The sequence below is a fragment of the Spermophilus citellus genome (assembly GCF_964194105.1).
Source record: "Spermophilus citellus genome assembly, chromosome: 1".
NCBI lineage: Eukaryota > Metazoa > Chordata > Mammalia > Rodentia > Sciuridae > Spermophilus > Spermophilus citellus.
Genome location: NC_138182.1, coordinates 143,580 through 159,233, shown reverse-complemented (window position 1 = coordinate 159,233; position 15,654 = coordinate 143,580).

Sequence of the window (15,654 nt, the reverse complement as noted above, 5' to 3'; positions counted from 1 at the left end):
CAAGTAGCTTGCCCAACAGAATACAAATTCGGAGAGGCCAGTGACTGGGGGGATCCGCTGCTCATAAACTGACTTCCTCCCACACTGTAAGGGTAAAATTTCTAAGCTGATTCTAAGCTGCAAAAGTCTGAGTTAAAGTGTAAAAGACTAGGGCATTGTAAAGCTACTAGATTACAAGGCCTGGGCTAAAAGGTAAAAGTCTATTGTTACAATTCCCCTGCCATCCCCGGAACCTGTAATGTCTGTAAAGTTGTTAGGACAATGCGGGAGCTGCTCAGTAAATATCTCCATTGATTCCCTGGTTGTTTAATAGCTAAGGGCTCCAGGTAACATGGCATGTACGCATATAGGCCCCAGGACCAATCAGTTTGAATGTGTGCCCCACTTGGAAGTGACCAATCACCCCTGCCCAAACTGTTCCCGCCAATGAATGGACTAATCATGTCTCAGAATTGTTGTTCAATTTTCCCGCGCCTCATGATGATTTGTTCTGATGTATGCAAAGCCCCCCACCCTCTCCAAAAAGTGTACTTAAGCTCGGCTTGACCTCTGCTCTGGGCTCTGGGCTGCTCTCCCTTCTTGAGTGAGCACAGAGCCCTAGCGCGCTAGAACGGATCCCTAATAAATCCCCCTTGCCATTGCATGGAGCTAGTCTCGTGTGGTCTCTTTCTCCGACGCTTCGCCGGACCCTTACAACACCATCAGGGCCTCAGTTGCTTAGCACGTGCAGAATTTGCCAGGCCTTACTTAACTGAGAGGCAACTTCATGTATGATATTTGTACGGGTATAGGGTATTGTGCGCTTGTTTCTGTGTGCCAGGGGGGTGTTGTGTGTGTGTGTGTGTGTTGTCTCTATGTGCTTTGTGTCTATCCAGTTTAAATTATTTCTCGCTTTTTTAAATGGTGTGTTACTGTCCTTTTACAAAGCTATCCCTAGCACTACATTTTAACTAGCAGTGACATATCTCGGTATAAACAGGCTGTGAGTAACCCCTGATGCTGGCTAGCAGCTTAAACTCATGTATCCAGAAGTGGCCATTTCCTCACACACTCACACAGCACCAGGAACTTCACTGTGTGTCTTAGGGCCCCTTGAGCTCTGTGGTCAGCCAGCCTGGGCTTCCACAGCAGTGCTCCACTCCTCCGCCCTCTTCGCACCAGGCCCACCCCTGACGTGCTCAACCTGTTCTCCTCAGAGCTCTGGACCTGAGTCTTTGCTGCAGGGTAGGGCTTTCTGCAGGGCTCCTCTGTCACCTGCTTCTGGCATGTATTGGCCTGAGAGACTAAAGGAATGTGAGAACATGTATCCCCTAGAACACTCTGTGTTTACGGAGTACTTTGCTGAATTTGACATCAGAATTGAAACCAAGGACCATTTCCCTGGTTGATATGCAGTTTGCATATGATTTACAAAACTGAGCATTATTCAGTTAATTCGATACGTTTAGACAGATAATCAGGTAATCAGCCAGAGAATGCTTTTCTGAACTGGTTTTTATCCTTATGCAAACCTGGAGGGTGACCAGTGACCTGTGTCCACAGACTGTCTCTGCAAGGCCACTGTGGGTGTGTGTACCACTGTTTATGTCCAACAGTGTGGCAGGATGCCCTTGTTGCTAGGAAGAAAAGGCATCTAGCAGATGTTTTGTGTTCAGATACCATGGGCTGCTCAGCTGCTCTGCAGTCCTGCTGCAGTTTCAGGAGGGAAGCTGGGCTTTGAGGGCCTGAGTTACCTGCACAGGCAGAGAATCATCACCCCATTGGGAGACTGTCCCTGAGAACCAAGGGGAGTGAAGAAGCTGCCGGCTCACAAAGCCCAGGCTGAGTTCTCAAATGGCAGCTATTCTGTCCTCTGGCTTACCCCAGCAGGACCAATGTGACATGATACTAATTTCCTTAAGCCTCAAATCCAGTACCCTGGAGGATGATTCTCCAGCAACAGACTGGGGCCTGGACTCTCACTGTTGCGGAACTAGGATGTGTCCAAACCACATAACCACATAGTTTGCTGCCCAAACTAACCACAGCCCCTGTCTACAGGCGTGTTGGTGTGGTTAGGGGCAGCAGGGTACTGCATACAGGACCTGGAGAAGTGATGTTGGAGCAGAGGCTGGCTCCAAACTTCAGAGCCGTCCTGTGGAACGGCTCCAATGAGACATCCACAGTCAGTGATCTCTGAAGAGCTGCCTTTATCGTGTTCTTCTGGCTTTGGCTGGCAGCACCCGCTTTTGGACTGTCCTGCTGCGGCCGGTCAATATCTTGCTCCTGCCATCCAGGAGGGCTACTGTCTTCTCTTCACTCCAGAGTAATTCTTGAGAATGACTTGGGACGGTGTCTATTCTGGTCACACTGAAAAGCCATGCTTATTTTCCTGAATGCACTTCATGGGCTACTTTAAGAAAGGTGTAACTTTTAAATACAGCAGGTTTTTATATATCCCATTTCACAAAATCTAGTACTGTATAAACTCTCCGTGGGCAGCTGTTCCTAGCATGTGGCTACTAGACTCACTGGGGGAACTGTGGGCCAGGGGCAGAAATCTTGACTGTGATGTGTCACCTGACATCTTCACCACTGGACTGGATGATGCTGTCATTGTCTTGTCTGTCCCTCCTTTCTTTTCTATTTTTTCTCCAGTACGGGTTGAACCCAGGTCTGTTTTCTATTTTTTAAAATATATATGTATATTTTAGTTGTTGGTAGAACTTTTATTTATATGTGGTGCTGAGAATTGAACCCAGTGCCTCACACGTTAGGCAAGTGCTCTACCACTGAGCTACAACCCCAGCCCCCTGCTTTCCTCTTATATGTGATTCTTCATCATTCCTTTGTGAAGGCAGAGGAAACCCCTTCTGCAGAAAAGCACAGAAAAGCAGGCAATTTGAAGGGCGAGGGAGTGACCCCACCTGCAGACAGCTCTGTGTGCTCGCTCTGTGGGCCCTGGAAGGTCCCTGACTACCCTGGGGTTGTCTATATCCAGGTGTGGCTCACCTGGGAAGGCTGATAGGCTTGCTGTCTGTGCCCTCCTGGGCTAGCCCAGAACATGGGGGCAGTTGGAACCCACACAATGGCCACAAGGCAGGGTGTGCAGCAGGGTCTGCACAGGCCACATAAGCCTGATCTGTCAAAAAGGGCTGCAGCAAGGTTGAGGTCACCTAGCCTGTGAGGCCAAAGACAGTGTGCATGTGGCCTGTGCTGGGATGCCCATGTTGCCCACCCTGTGCTCCCATGGGGAACACCAGAAGCTGCTCTCCCCGTGACGTCCTGAAAGTCCGCATGGTGCTCATGGTGGAGGAGGGAAGTGTGGCCACTGGCTCAGGCTACTGTAACAAGACCACAAGAGGAGCTGCGAGATCAGGGCATCAACAGGGCTGGACTCGCCTGAGGCCTTGTCCCTTGGCTTGTGGATGGCAGTCATCTCACCCTTTGTCCTCATGTAATAGGTAACTAATCCAAGCCTGGAGAAGACTGTCCTGAGAGTTGTGCCTAGGAAAGGGAGCGCTCCCCTTCCCTTTCTAACCAGCTCCTCTTAAGAACCTAATCAGCACCATTTACTCCTACCTTTTGGATGTAGATGACTTTCAGAATCTAACTACTCTTCTTTGAAATGTAAATGCCCCTGTGAAGCTCCAGTCCAAAGCTGGAGATGGCCTGTAACAGGAGCCAGTCCTTGCCCTTATCACATCCTGCTTCTATAAACATGCTTCCCGCTTGAAACCTGTGCACAACCATGTATTGTTTTAGACTAGAAATTTTATGACACTAGATAGCCTATAAGTGTTGTAAAAAACTGCTGGTGGGCACTCAGAATTTGGAGTCTGATTTCCTCTGGGTCCACCCTCATAAAATCAAGTTTGAGTTCTCCTACTCTTCAAGTGCTATTTGATGCTTCTTGCCAGATTCCCACAACACACACATGGCTCCGTCTTCTGTGCGTCACGGTGTCTCTTTGTCTCAAAGGACACCAGACATACCTAACTGGACCCTCATTGCTCTGATCTTGCTTAGCCTGGATTACCTGCTAACAGTCCCTCTCCCAATACAGTCAATCGGGGTTATGGCTTCAATACGTGAACTCTGGGGGGACTCAGTTCAGTCAACCGTAGGTGCTTCAAGAGACCTATTGTTTCTCAGGTGTATACTGAAGGGTGCACCCAGTGCTGGGGGCTGGTGTGCTCTTAGCACACCAGGACCCAGGACTGACCAATCCAGATGCAGGTGTAGTCTATATAGTAGCCCTGAATTCCTCTTGCTGTTGTGGTCACTGCTCATGGAGCATATGCTTGGGAGATCTTAGGAGTGCTAATGGCCTGTGGTGGGCAAGAAGTCCTGCTGTGAGCACACCACCAATCCCAAGCTGCTCCCCACCCTCCCTCCTCAGTAGCACCACCTGCTCCTATAATGCCAGATTTGTGGGACCCCAATAGACCTCCAAGAGCCGAATCCGATGCAATCACACAAGAGTCTTTATTGCAAGCTCAAGCCTGGACTCACAACTGTTCCCTAAGCAGCGGTCCCAGGGAGTGAGTCCCGGTCCTTTGTTCAGTGAGATTTTATAGGTTTTGGGGGGGATACTCTATGCATCACAACATCACACAGCAAATCATTCCATACCACAGGAAAATCAAACAAAACTCTTAACATTGATTAGCACACTCACTGGTGGGAACAAGTTGGGTAGGGGTGATTGGTTAGTACAATAGGGGGATTCCTTTGAATTGACTGGTTTAGGCCATGAGGTGGGGAGTATGTGCTTAAACTACATGGTTTCTCAACATGTTATCAACCACCATAAACTACTGGGGGGGGGGGGCATCTGGCATCCCAGGTATTTTCCCTGTCTCATGCCGATTGGAGGTTACTAGGGGGTTGCTATGGATCCTCACCTAGCCTAACTGAGTCAGGGACACCTGGCGCCACAGAACTCTCCTGTTATTTACAGACAAACAATCAGCAGGGTGGGTATGTGCTTAGGAGTGCTCTGTGGGTTTTTCCCAGGACAAGGTTCATGCCCCCTTCTTTGGACAGGCCTTGAGGTAGAAGCTGATTTCTCAAAAATGGAGTCACATCAGTTTCTCACTCCCAGCTGAGTCTCATTTCTCTGCTCCTCTCGCATGCATCATCCTTTTGCTCATTCCCAACACTCCACCAAAACTGGTGCTGTGAAGCCAATGAGAGCCACTCCTAGGCCTAATCCAAGGGAAGATTTTCCTCCACATCCCCGTGACCAGCATTGACAGGTAGGCACCTGTTCTTGCCCCCAGGACTGTCCTCCCCTGCACTCTTGTCCTCTGGCCATTGCTCCTCACTCTGCCCTCTACCTGCCAGGAGGCTCGGATCCTTCTCTCCTCACTCCACCCTCATGTCCTTGGACCCCTTAACCAATCTGAGGGAACTAAACAGCAAACACATATGGACAACTTCCAGATTTATCTCTGGTTCAGACTTCTGCCCTGAACTTGTGAAGAAAGAGATGACTGTACGGATGGCAGAACGCTGTCTCAAGCTTTAGCATGTGCCCTTCCAAACTCTCCTCTGGCTACAGCAGTGCCACTGTGGCAAGCCAGCCAGCTTGCTTGCTTTCTTTCTCCCTCACTCATGCACCTGACCTTCCACTGGCCTGTCAGGTCTGTTTCTAGGGTCTACAGTGGCTACCTGCCTCCTGTCCTGCGTTACCTCTGGCTTAGGCTGTCAAGTCTTCCCAGGCCTTCCTGCTCATCCTTGCCCCTGCAGTCCACTCCTAACAGTTTGCTTCTTCTAAACTCTGCATTACATTGCATTATTCCTGTTTATCTCACTCTACTGGGATTTATTTGCTCTACTCAGAAAAAAATGCAAATTGCATCAGCATAAGCATTATAAGTTAATTTCCCAACCTTGCTATGGCCAGTGCTGGCCGCTGCAGCCACATGGCCAGATTTCTTTTATCTGGAGGATCCAACACCCTCCAGGAACTCCGTAACTGGCAAGATAGCGAACATAGACAGTGGCATTGGTTTGTGGCTGGACCACCAGGGACACAGTCACTTCTGTGTACGTCCCAGAGGCCAGAACTCATCTTGACCCAGCCGAGGCCAGGGGGCTGGAGATGTCATGTAAATATGTGCAGAAGTAGAAGAGATGCTAAAGCCAGCAGTCCCTTCTGCAGGCTCCCATGTGGACCGAGCGTGTCCCCGAGACTTGTGCTGAGACCTGACTTAGGTGGGGCCTGTGGGAGGGGAGCAGGGAGTCGGGGTGGGGAAGGATCAGTTCATACAAGGGACATGCAGGAGGAATGTCCTACTGCATACTGAATGTCGCTACTCTACATACTTACTAAGCCACTAAAGATATGCTTTATAAGCATTTCCAGCAACAATTTCTGAAACAAGACATATTAACTAGAATACTCTGGGACCCATTGGTAGAAGTTTGACTGTGTCCAGGAACATTGCACTGTCAGTGAAATGACCCAAAAGGACACAAAGTTCAGAGCAAATCAGGCCCCTGGTACAGAGTCTCCCTAGGAAGCCATGGGGTTTAATGAGGTCATATATAAAGAGGCCCCTTGAAAGTGGTACCCTCTTATGGACACTGGTTATCGTTTGAAGGTTCTTGGGATTTTGAAATGTAACACTCCAAAGTTCAGGTGTTTTCTTCAGCCAAACCTTACAATGGGCCCAGTGGAAAGGACTATTGGTCACCATCAACAGCAGGAAGGACAAAGTAAGTAATATATGTGCTTTCAAGGGTATGCATTCCCTTTTTGCCACAATGTTTTTAATATGTGCAGACATGTGGAGGGCCTGGCTGTACAGAATGATAAACTGTTTGAACTTCAGATGCACCTGGGAAATGCCCACATGATGTGGTTGCTAAGGGCTTATACTCCAAACTAAAAGTATTATTTGATTTTTTTAAAGTGAGTTTGATGGATAGAAAATATTTGACTATATTTGTAATTTTACTATCACTATTTGTAGTACTATGTATTATTATAATTGGTTGTAATATTTATTGTTAATTATCACTATTATTAGTAGTAACTGACCTTAATAAGGACATCTGAGCTAATAATGTGTGGTAAAGATAATGGGGCTCAGGCTTGGTGGTAAAGCATCTGCCTAGCATGTGAGGCCCTAGGTTCAATCCCCTACACTGCAAAAACAAAACAAAACAAAAACAGCAAAGTGCTAAACATGAATTGGGGGTGATCAGCCTTCCCATGAGAGAGAAGCTTCCAGGTGCCTGAGTGCTGGGAACTGTGAGACTGGCCCCCCCAGTTTTGGCCATCAAGAAATAGGTAGACAAAAAAAAAAAAAAAAAAAAAAAAAAAAAAGAAATAGGTAGACAAGATAGAGACCAAAAGGAAACAGCTGGGTGGCCTCATGCTACGACTTTGTTTCTCTCAGATTTGTGGGCAAAGACTACTATTTTCTATGATAACAAACACCGTGATTATAGCATGTAACCCTTACAATACATATATTTACTGTAAGGACATGCCCAGCTTTATTCCCACAGTTCTTTTTAACTATCTCATGGACTTTGGCATGTCAGTCCTATGAAGTATCAGCTCTCATTGTCCCCATCTGACATACTACAGATGAGAACGTAGAGAGGTGTTGGTCTTGAACACAGCAGCTCAGCTCCAGAGCCCACATCTTTCCAGGCCCCACATGTTGCTGGCCTCAGTTGTGGCCTCACACAATGACTTTCTAGGGCCTCCTGGCCTTTGTGGCTTTACATCTCTGCCTCTGGCTGCATCTTGAAGGTCTGCCCTCCCTACCCTGGGGCAGCCCTTCAGTGAGGAATGGGCAAGTCCTATGGTTACAGAGTTAGAAGGAGATGGTTCTGGAACAGGGTCGATGCACTGAGTTGTTTTCCAGGAAGAAGGGTGGGTTTTCTTGGACCCATCTGCGTTCTTAGCCTTGAGTAATAAAGGTATGCCTAGGAAGGCTGACTCTGGTAAGGTGGGGTCCCCCAGATGTCCATACCCAAACCCTGACCTAGGAACATGTTACCTCAGATGGCAATACAGACTTTCCAGGGGTGATCAGATCTAGGATTTTAACTAGGGCAAGTATCCTTGGTTATTTGGGTGAGTGCAGCCTGACCATGGGATCCCGCAAGTGAAAGAGGGAAGTGAAGAGATTGGAAGGTGCTGCTCTGCTGCTTTGAGGATGGAGGAAGGGACAAGGAGCCAAGGGATGCAGGTACCACCTCACATGTCCTCCAATGTTTGCTTTGAGGAGCATGAAGACTGCAGGGTGGTGAGGACCAGGAGGCAGACCAACAAGTCGTGTTTCTATGAGGACAGGACATGGCACTGCTGAAAGGAAAGGAGGACTTGGAAGCCCAACTTGAAGGAGATGGACCATGTGTTAGTCTGGGTCCTCCAGAGAGAGAACAGAGAAAGATAACGGACTTGTTATGAGGACTTGGTTCACATGATTTTTGGAGGCTGAGAATGCAGGATCTGCTCTGGCAGATAGAGACCCAGGAGAGATAAGGTCTAAGTCCCAATTCAAGTGGAAGTCTGAGTCTGAAGCCAGGAGAAAATGATATCCCACTTCAGTCAGGCAGAGAGTCTTTTTGTTCTATTTGGGCCTCAGTGGTTTGCATGAGGCACTCACACTATGGAGTGTCAGCTTTACTCAGTCACTGACTCAAGTGTTCATCTGATAAAACACCAACCCAGACACACCCAGAGTAAGGTGTGAGCACCCTGAGGCCCAAGCCTTTACTATGGTGGCCACTCCTTATGGCATATGGGGCTGATTTGCCCTGCATCAAAACCCAACCTGGCTGGGCATGGTGGCACACACCTGTAATCCCAGTGGCTTGGGAGGCTGAGGCAGAAGGGTGGAGAATTCAAAGCCAGCCTCAGCAATGGCGAGGCACTAAGCAGCTCAATGAGACCCTGCCTCTAAAAAAAAAAAAAAAAAAAAAAAAACCTGATCTGGCAGAAATGACATGACAGAAACCCTGTTCAGTCATCAAAGACAGCAAAACAGGCACTGATGGGTAAGATCTTGACGTATGCCAGTGCGCATGAAACAGAATCCCTCTGAAATTAAGGGCAACTTCCACACACTGAGATCCTGCCCACATCCCGTGCATGCCATGGAAACAGGGTCCCTCTGCGTGGAGTAGGCTGGTGGCGAAAAGACCACAGGTCACGGAAGTAATTTTTTATAAAGTGGGGGCAGGATGGTGATGTACCTAGCCTAGTTCTCTCATTAGATCAGAAGCCAGCTTGTCACAAGTTATGAAGGATTCATTTCTGTTTTCTGTAAAAATATTAGGATGTCTGTATGGCCTGGCCATTAGTTGATGTTGTAAAGCTGATTGGAATGCCTGCCCGTGCCCTGAACTCACCCATGTCCGGTTTTCCCTGACCAGTTAACAACCCTTCCCTAAACCTTGGTGATGCCTCATAAATTCTGGCCTTCCCTGGCCAGATAACGACCCTCTCTGAGACTCTAAGATCTCCATAAATTCTGATGCTGGGGCCAGCAAAAATGTAGACTTGTGTTATGCTCCTCAGAGTGTTGTTATCTGTAACCCCCACTTTGTGTAACTTTTTGGGCTATAAAACCGGGCTGCAAAGAAGCCTCGCCACTGTCCTTGGCTCCCACAATTTTGATGGGCAAGGCAGCCCGGCCGGTCGAAATAATAAGCTTGCTTTAATTTGATTTTAATTGGAGTCAGTGGTCTTTTCTTGCGTCGTGGTCTAACAGATGGCTCTTTGTACTTACAGGCCAAGCTTCCACACTGGAAAAAGAGAATGCGAGAATCTGTGTTTCCTTTATTTATACAAGGGGGCTTAAAAAAAAAGATTCGATGGAATGTTCTTCACCAAATAAGGCAAGGGGTAATATCCAGGTCCAGAGCTCTGAGAAAGCAGACTCCTTAGCCCAGCGGAGGTAAAGGCCACATGCATCTGCAGCAACCCATCAAGTGGGAGGGGCCACAAAATAGCGTGCAAAGCCAGACCCAAACCTCTTTGGCTCAAGGCTGAAAGAAGACACTAAATAGCTCAGGGGTGGCCCCACACACTAAGAATTAAAGCTCCAAATTGTCTTCACTTCTCATGCAGGGAACTGGTCACCCCCGGCCCCAGCTAGTAGCCTGGCGTAACACAACCTAGCTACATCTGCTTATGTACTTTTGTCCCTGTTCTCTTGTAACAGCTTTCCTCACCCTTGAGTTTTCTGAAGACTGTGAAAAAAAATATTTTCTCTATCCCTCTCTAGAGCTGGCTTGCATACAATCCACTCTTCTGCCAATTTGACTCTGTATTTGTGGAGCACTACCATCGAGAAAGTGTACTCCTTGTCCCCATGAGTGATAAACATATGCATCATCCCACTTTTTGTAGAAAGGAGACATATTTGTAATTATGTACTCAGGCAAAGAACAGAAAGCAAGCAGAAAATGCACCACAATTGGTTGGAAGCCCCTGGTTTTGGGAAGAGGAAGAAGGGGAAATTTCAGTCTTACTCTTTCACGGTGGGATCTTCAGCAGATAGAGTGTATCCTGTGCAGATTATGCACTAGGATAGACAGCCTAAGAATGTAAGCCACAATTCTTCCATAGGAGGGCAGCTAAGTGAGAAGCAGCAGTTGAAAATACTGCTTACATTGGCCAGGCGCGGTGGCACATGCCTGTAATCCCAGCAACTTGGGAGGCTGAAACAGGAGGATGGAAAGTTCAGACCCAGCCTCAACAATTTAGCAAGGCCTAAGCAACCTAGCAAGATCCTGTCTCTAAATAAAATATATAAAAGGGCTGGGGATGTGGCTCCGTGGTTAAGCACCCTTGGGTTCAATCCCAAGTACCAAAAAAAAAAAAAAAGAAGAAAAAATTACAGTTTACAGCATGCTTTACCCACATTAATAGGTACAGAGTGATCACTACCTGATACATAGGAGTGGGGTAGGAGATGGAAATACAGGCTACATAAAACTATACCCTCAAAACACTACTTGGCCATACAGGCATGTGTGTGTGTGGGAAGTATTGTAAAAGAGACCCACCTGCAGAGCCTGAGGGAGGCAGCTGCAGAGGTCTCTACCCTAGATTCTCATGTTTCTGCTTGAGAGGATGCCATAAAAGAATAGCAAATTTTATTAGAGAGCTAGGAAAGGGGGCAAGGGGACACTCTCAAGGGATAGAGTGGGTTCTCTCAGAAAGGACAATATAGCCCTCCTGCCCTCTAGTTTCATTGGGGGTCCCCAAAGAAGATTCTATAGTCCCACCCAGCTCCACCTTTTGACTTTTGACTGACAACAGGATTGCATCAGGCTTCTAAGTCTCTAATGCTCTTGGTAACACCTCCAAGGCAACTCCATTTCACTTTGGCCTTTGCTGACCAGTTGTAATTCAGCATTTATGGGTAGGGGAAATTATCCTTAGCTCCCTAAATTCTGGAATCTGGCTGTGAATGCATAACAAAAGTCCACCACCCTTCTGGGGAACGTGTTCTTGTCAGCATTTCGGGCCTGCATTTCTCTTGCAGATAAAAGGGTGTTTGCTGAGAAATGCAACATAGCTATTGACTGAAGCCAGGCAGTGTTGCAGGCAAATTGCTTTTTAAAAGAAAGCACATGTGGGTTGGGAGTAGGGTCAGCATAGTGGAACCAGTTTGCAGAACTATTCCCTTAACTTCATGTTTCCACTGCTCATGTCTGTGTTACCTATCAGGAAGGATATGGCTGAGCTCACACAGAAGTGAGAGCAGCCTTTTCTGCTGAAATGGAAGGAAATGTGATTCCTTATGGGAAATTGTGTGTTCTTCCCACTTTTCTTTTTTTTTTTTTGGTACCAAGGATTGAACTCACAGGCACTCAAGCACTGAGCCACATCCCCAGCCCTATTTTGTATTTTATTTAGAAACAGGGTTTCGCTGAGTTGCTTAGCACCTTGCCCTTGAACTTTCTATCCTCCTGTCTCGGCCTCCCAAGCCACTGGGATTACAAGCAAGTGCCACTGCACTCGGATCATTTTTTTTTTCTCTTTTTTAGATTCAAAAGAAAGATTTATTTTGAGGCAGGATCTTGCAAGTCGGCCAGTGCTGCCTCCTAACTAGCCATTTTCCTGCTTCTGCCTCCCAATGGTTGGGACTTCAGGAAGGCCATTCCTCACCATTTACGTTCTAAAGCTAATTCACAGCAGGACTGAGATTCAAACAATCACGAAATTCCTGGGCTGGGCCGCTAACCCGACCTCCCGCCCAGAAGGGCTCAAGCGGGCTCTCCCAGAGGGTCCAGCGAACCCGCTCCCTGCCTCCCTCCCAGAGAGAGCCTCCCGCCTCCCTCCCAGAGGGTCCAGCATACCCCCTCCCTGCCTTCCTCCCCAGAGGGTCCAGCATACCCCCTCCCTGCCTTCCTCCCCAGAGGGTCCAGCGTACCCCCTCCCTGCCTCCCTCCCCAGAGGGTCCAGCGTACCCCCTCCCTGCCTTCCTCCCCAGAGGGTCCAGCGTACCCCCTCCCTGCCTTCCTCCCCAGAGGGTCCAGCGTACCCCCTCCCTGCCTTCCTCCCCAGAGGGTCCAGCGTACCCCCTCCCTGCCTTCCTCCCCAGAGGGTCCAGCGTACCCCCTCCCTGCCTTCCTCCCCAGAGGGTCCAGCGCACCCCCTCCCTGCCTCCCTCCCCAGAGGGTCCAGCGTACCCCCTCCCTGCCTCCCTCCCCAGAGGGTCCAGCGTACCCCCTCCCTGCCTCCCTCCCCAGAGGGTCCAGCGTACCCCCTCCCTGCCTCCCTCCCCAGAGGGTCCAGCGTACCCCCTCCCTGCCTTCCTCCCCAGAGGGTCCAGCGTACCCCCTCCCTGCCTTCCTCCCCAGAGGGTCCAGCGTACCCCCTCCCTGCCTCCCTCCCCAGAGGGTCCAGCGTACCCCCTCCCTGCCTCCCTCCCCAGAGGGTCCAGCGTACCCCCTCCCTGCCTCCCTCCCCAGAGGGTCCAGCGTACCCCCTCCCTGCCTCCCTCCCCAGAGGGTCCAGCGTACCCCCTCCCTGCCTTCCTCCCCAGAGGGTCCAGCGTACCCCCTCCCTGCCTTCCTCCCCAGAGGGTCCAGCGTACCCCCTCCCTGCCTCCCTCCCCAGAGGGTCCAGCGTACCCCCTCCCTGCCTCCCTCCCCAGAGGGTCCAGCGTACCCCCTCCCTGCCTCCCTCCCCAGAGGGTCCAGCGTACCCCCTCCCTGCCTCCCTCCCCAGAGGGTCCAGCGTACCCCCTCCCTGCCTCCCTCCCCAGAGGGTCCAGCGTACCCCCTCCCTGCCTTCCTCCCCAGAGGGTCCAGCGTACCCCCTCCCTGCCTTCCTCCCCAGAGGGTCCAGCGTACCCCCTCCCTGCCTCCCTCCCCAGAGGGTCCAGCGTACCCCCTCCCTGCCTCCCTCCCCAGAGGGTCCAGCGTACCCCCTCCCTGCCTTCCTCCCAGAGGGTCCAGCGTACCCCCTCCCTGCCTTCCTCCCAGAGGGTCCAGCGTACCCCCTCCCTGCCTCCCTCCCCAGAGGGTCCAGCGTACCCCCTCCCTGCCTCCCTCCCCAGAGGGTCCAGCGTACCCCCTCCCTGCCTCCCTCCCCAGAGGGTCCAGCGTACCCCCTCCCTGCCTTCCTCCCCAGAGGGTCCAGCGTACCCCCTCCCTGCCTCCCTCCCAGAGGGTCCAGCGTACCCCCTCCCTGCCTCCCTCCCCAGAGGGTCCAGCGTACCCCCTCCCTGCCTTCCTCCCCAGAGGGTCCAGCGTACCCCCTCCCTGCCTTCCTCCCCAGAGGGTCCAGCGTACCCCCTCCCTGCCTTCCTCCCCAGAGGGTCCAGCGTACCCCCTCCCTGCCTTCCTCCCAGAGGGTCCAGCGTACCCCCTCCCTGCCTTCCTCCCAGAGGGTCCAGCGCACCCCCTCCCTGCCTTCCTCCCCAGAGGGTCCAGCGCACCCCCTCCCTGCCTCCCTCCCCAGAGGGTCCAGCGCACCCCCTCCCTGCCTTCCTCCCAGAGGGTCCAGCGCACCCCCTCCCTGCCTTCCTCCCAGAGGGTCCAGCGCACCCCCTCCCTGCCTTCCTCCCAGAGGGTCCAGCGCACCCCCTCCCCGCCTTCCTCCCCAGAGGGTCCAGCGTACCCCCTCCCCGCCTTCCTCCCCAGAGGGTCCAGCGTACCCCCTCCCCGCCTCCCTCCCAGAGGGTCCAGCGCACCCCCTCCCCGCCTCCCTCCCCAGAGGGTCCAGCGTACCCCCTCCCCGCCTCCCTCCCCAGAGGGTCCAGCGTACCCCCTCCCCGCCTCCCTCCCCAGAGGGTCCAGCGTACCCCCTCCCCGCCTCCCTCCCCAGAGGGTCCAGCGTACCCCCTCCCCGCCTCCCTCCCCAGAGGGTCCAGCGTACCCCCTCCCCGCCTCCCTCCCCAGAGGGTCCAGCGTACCCCCTCCCCGCCTCCCTCCCCAGAGGGTCCAGCGTACCCCCTCCCCGCCTCCCTCCCCAGAGGGTCCAGCGTACCCCCTCCCCGCCTCCCTCCCCAGAGGGTCCAGCGCACCCCCTCCCCGCCTCCCTCCCCAGAGGGTCCAGCGCACCCCCTCCCCGCCTCCCTCCCCAGAGGGTCCAGCGCACCCCCTCCCCGCCTCCCTCCCCAGAGGGTCCAGCGCACCCCCTCCCCGCCTCCCTCCCCAGAGGGTCCAGCGCACCCCCTCCCCGCCTCCCTCCCCAGAGGGTCCAGCGCACCCCCTCCCCGCCTCCCTCCCCAGAGGGTCCAGCGCACCCCCTCCCCGCCTCCCTCCCCAGAGGGTCCAGCGCACCCCCTCCCCGCCTCCCTCCCCAGAGGGTCCAGCGCACCCCCTCCCCGCCTCCCTCCCCAGAGGGTCCAGCGCACCCCCTCCCCGCCTCCCTCCCCAGAGGGTCCAGCGCACCCCCTCCCTGCCTCCCTCCCCAGAGGGTCCAGCGCACCCCCTCCCTGCCTTCCTCCCCAGAGGGTCCAGCGCACCCCCTCCCTGCCTTCCTCCCCAGAGGGTCCAGCGTACCCCCTCCCTGCCTTCCTCCCCAGAGGGTCCAGCGTACCCCCTCCCTGCCTTCCTCCCCAGAGGGTCCAGCGTACCCCCTCCCTGCCTTCCTCCCCAGAGGGTCCAGCGTACCCCCTCCCTGCCTTCCTCCCCAGAGGGTCCAGCGCACCCCCTCCCTGCCTTCCTCCCCAGAGGGTCCAGCATACCCCCTCCCTGCCTTCCTCCCCAGAGGGTCCAGCGAACCCCCTCCCTGCCTTCCTCCCCAGAGGGTCCAGCGTACCCCCTCCCTGCCTTCCTCCCCAGAGGGTCCAGCGTACCCCCTCCCTGCCTTCCTCCCCAGAGGGTCCAGCGTACCCCCTCCCTGCCTTCCTCCCCAGAGGGTCCAGCGAACCCGCTCTCTGCCTCCCTCCCCAGAGGGCCTCCGCCCCCGGCCCCCTTCCAGTCCTCCCTCCCGGAGGTCCTCGCTCCCAGAAGGCCTTGCACCGCCCCGCGTGCCTCCCGCCTCTCCCCGAGAGTGCCTCGCGCTCCTCCTTCCGCGTGGCTCCCGCCTCTCCCCCAGAGGACCTCCCGCCCCACTCACCGCCTCCCCCTCAGAAGGCCTCTCGCCTTCCCCCGTGAGGGCCTCGCGCGGGGAGACAACCCCACCTTCCTGGGCGCGCCCCGGAACCAGCGGCGCGACGTTCCTTTCCAGCTTCTGGA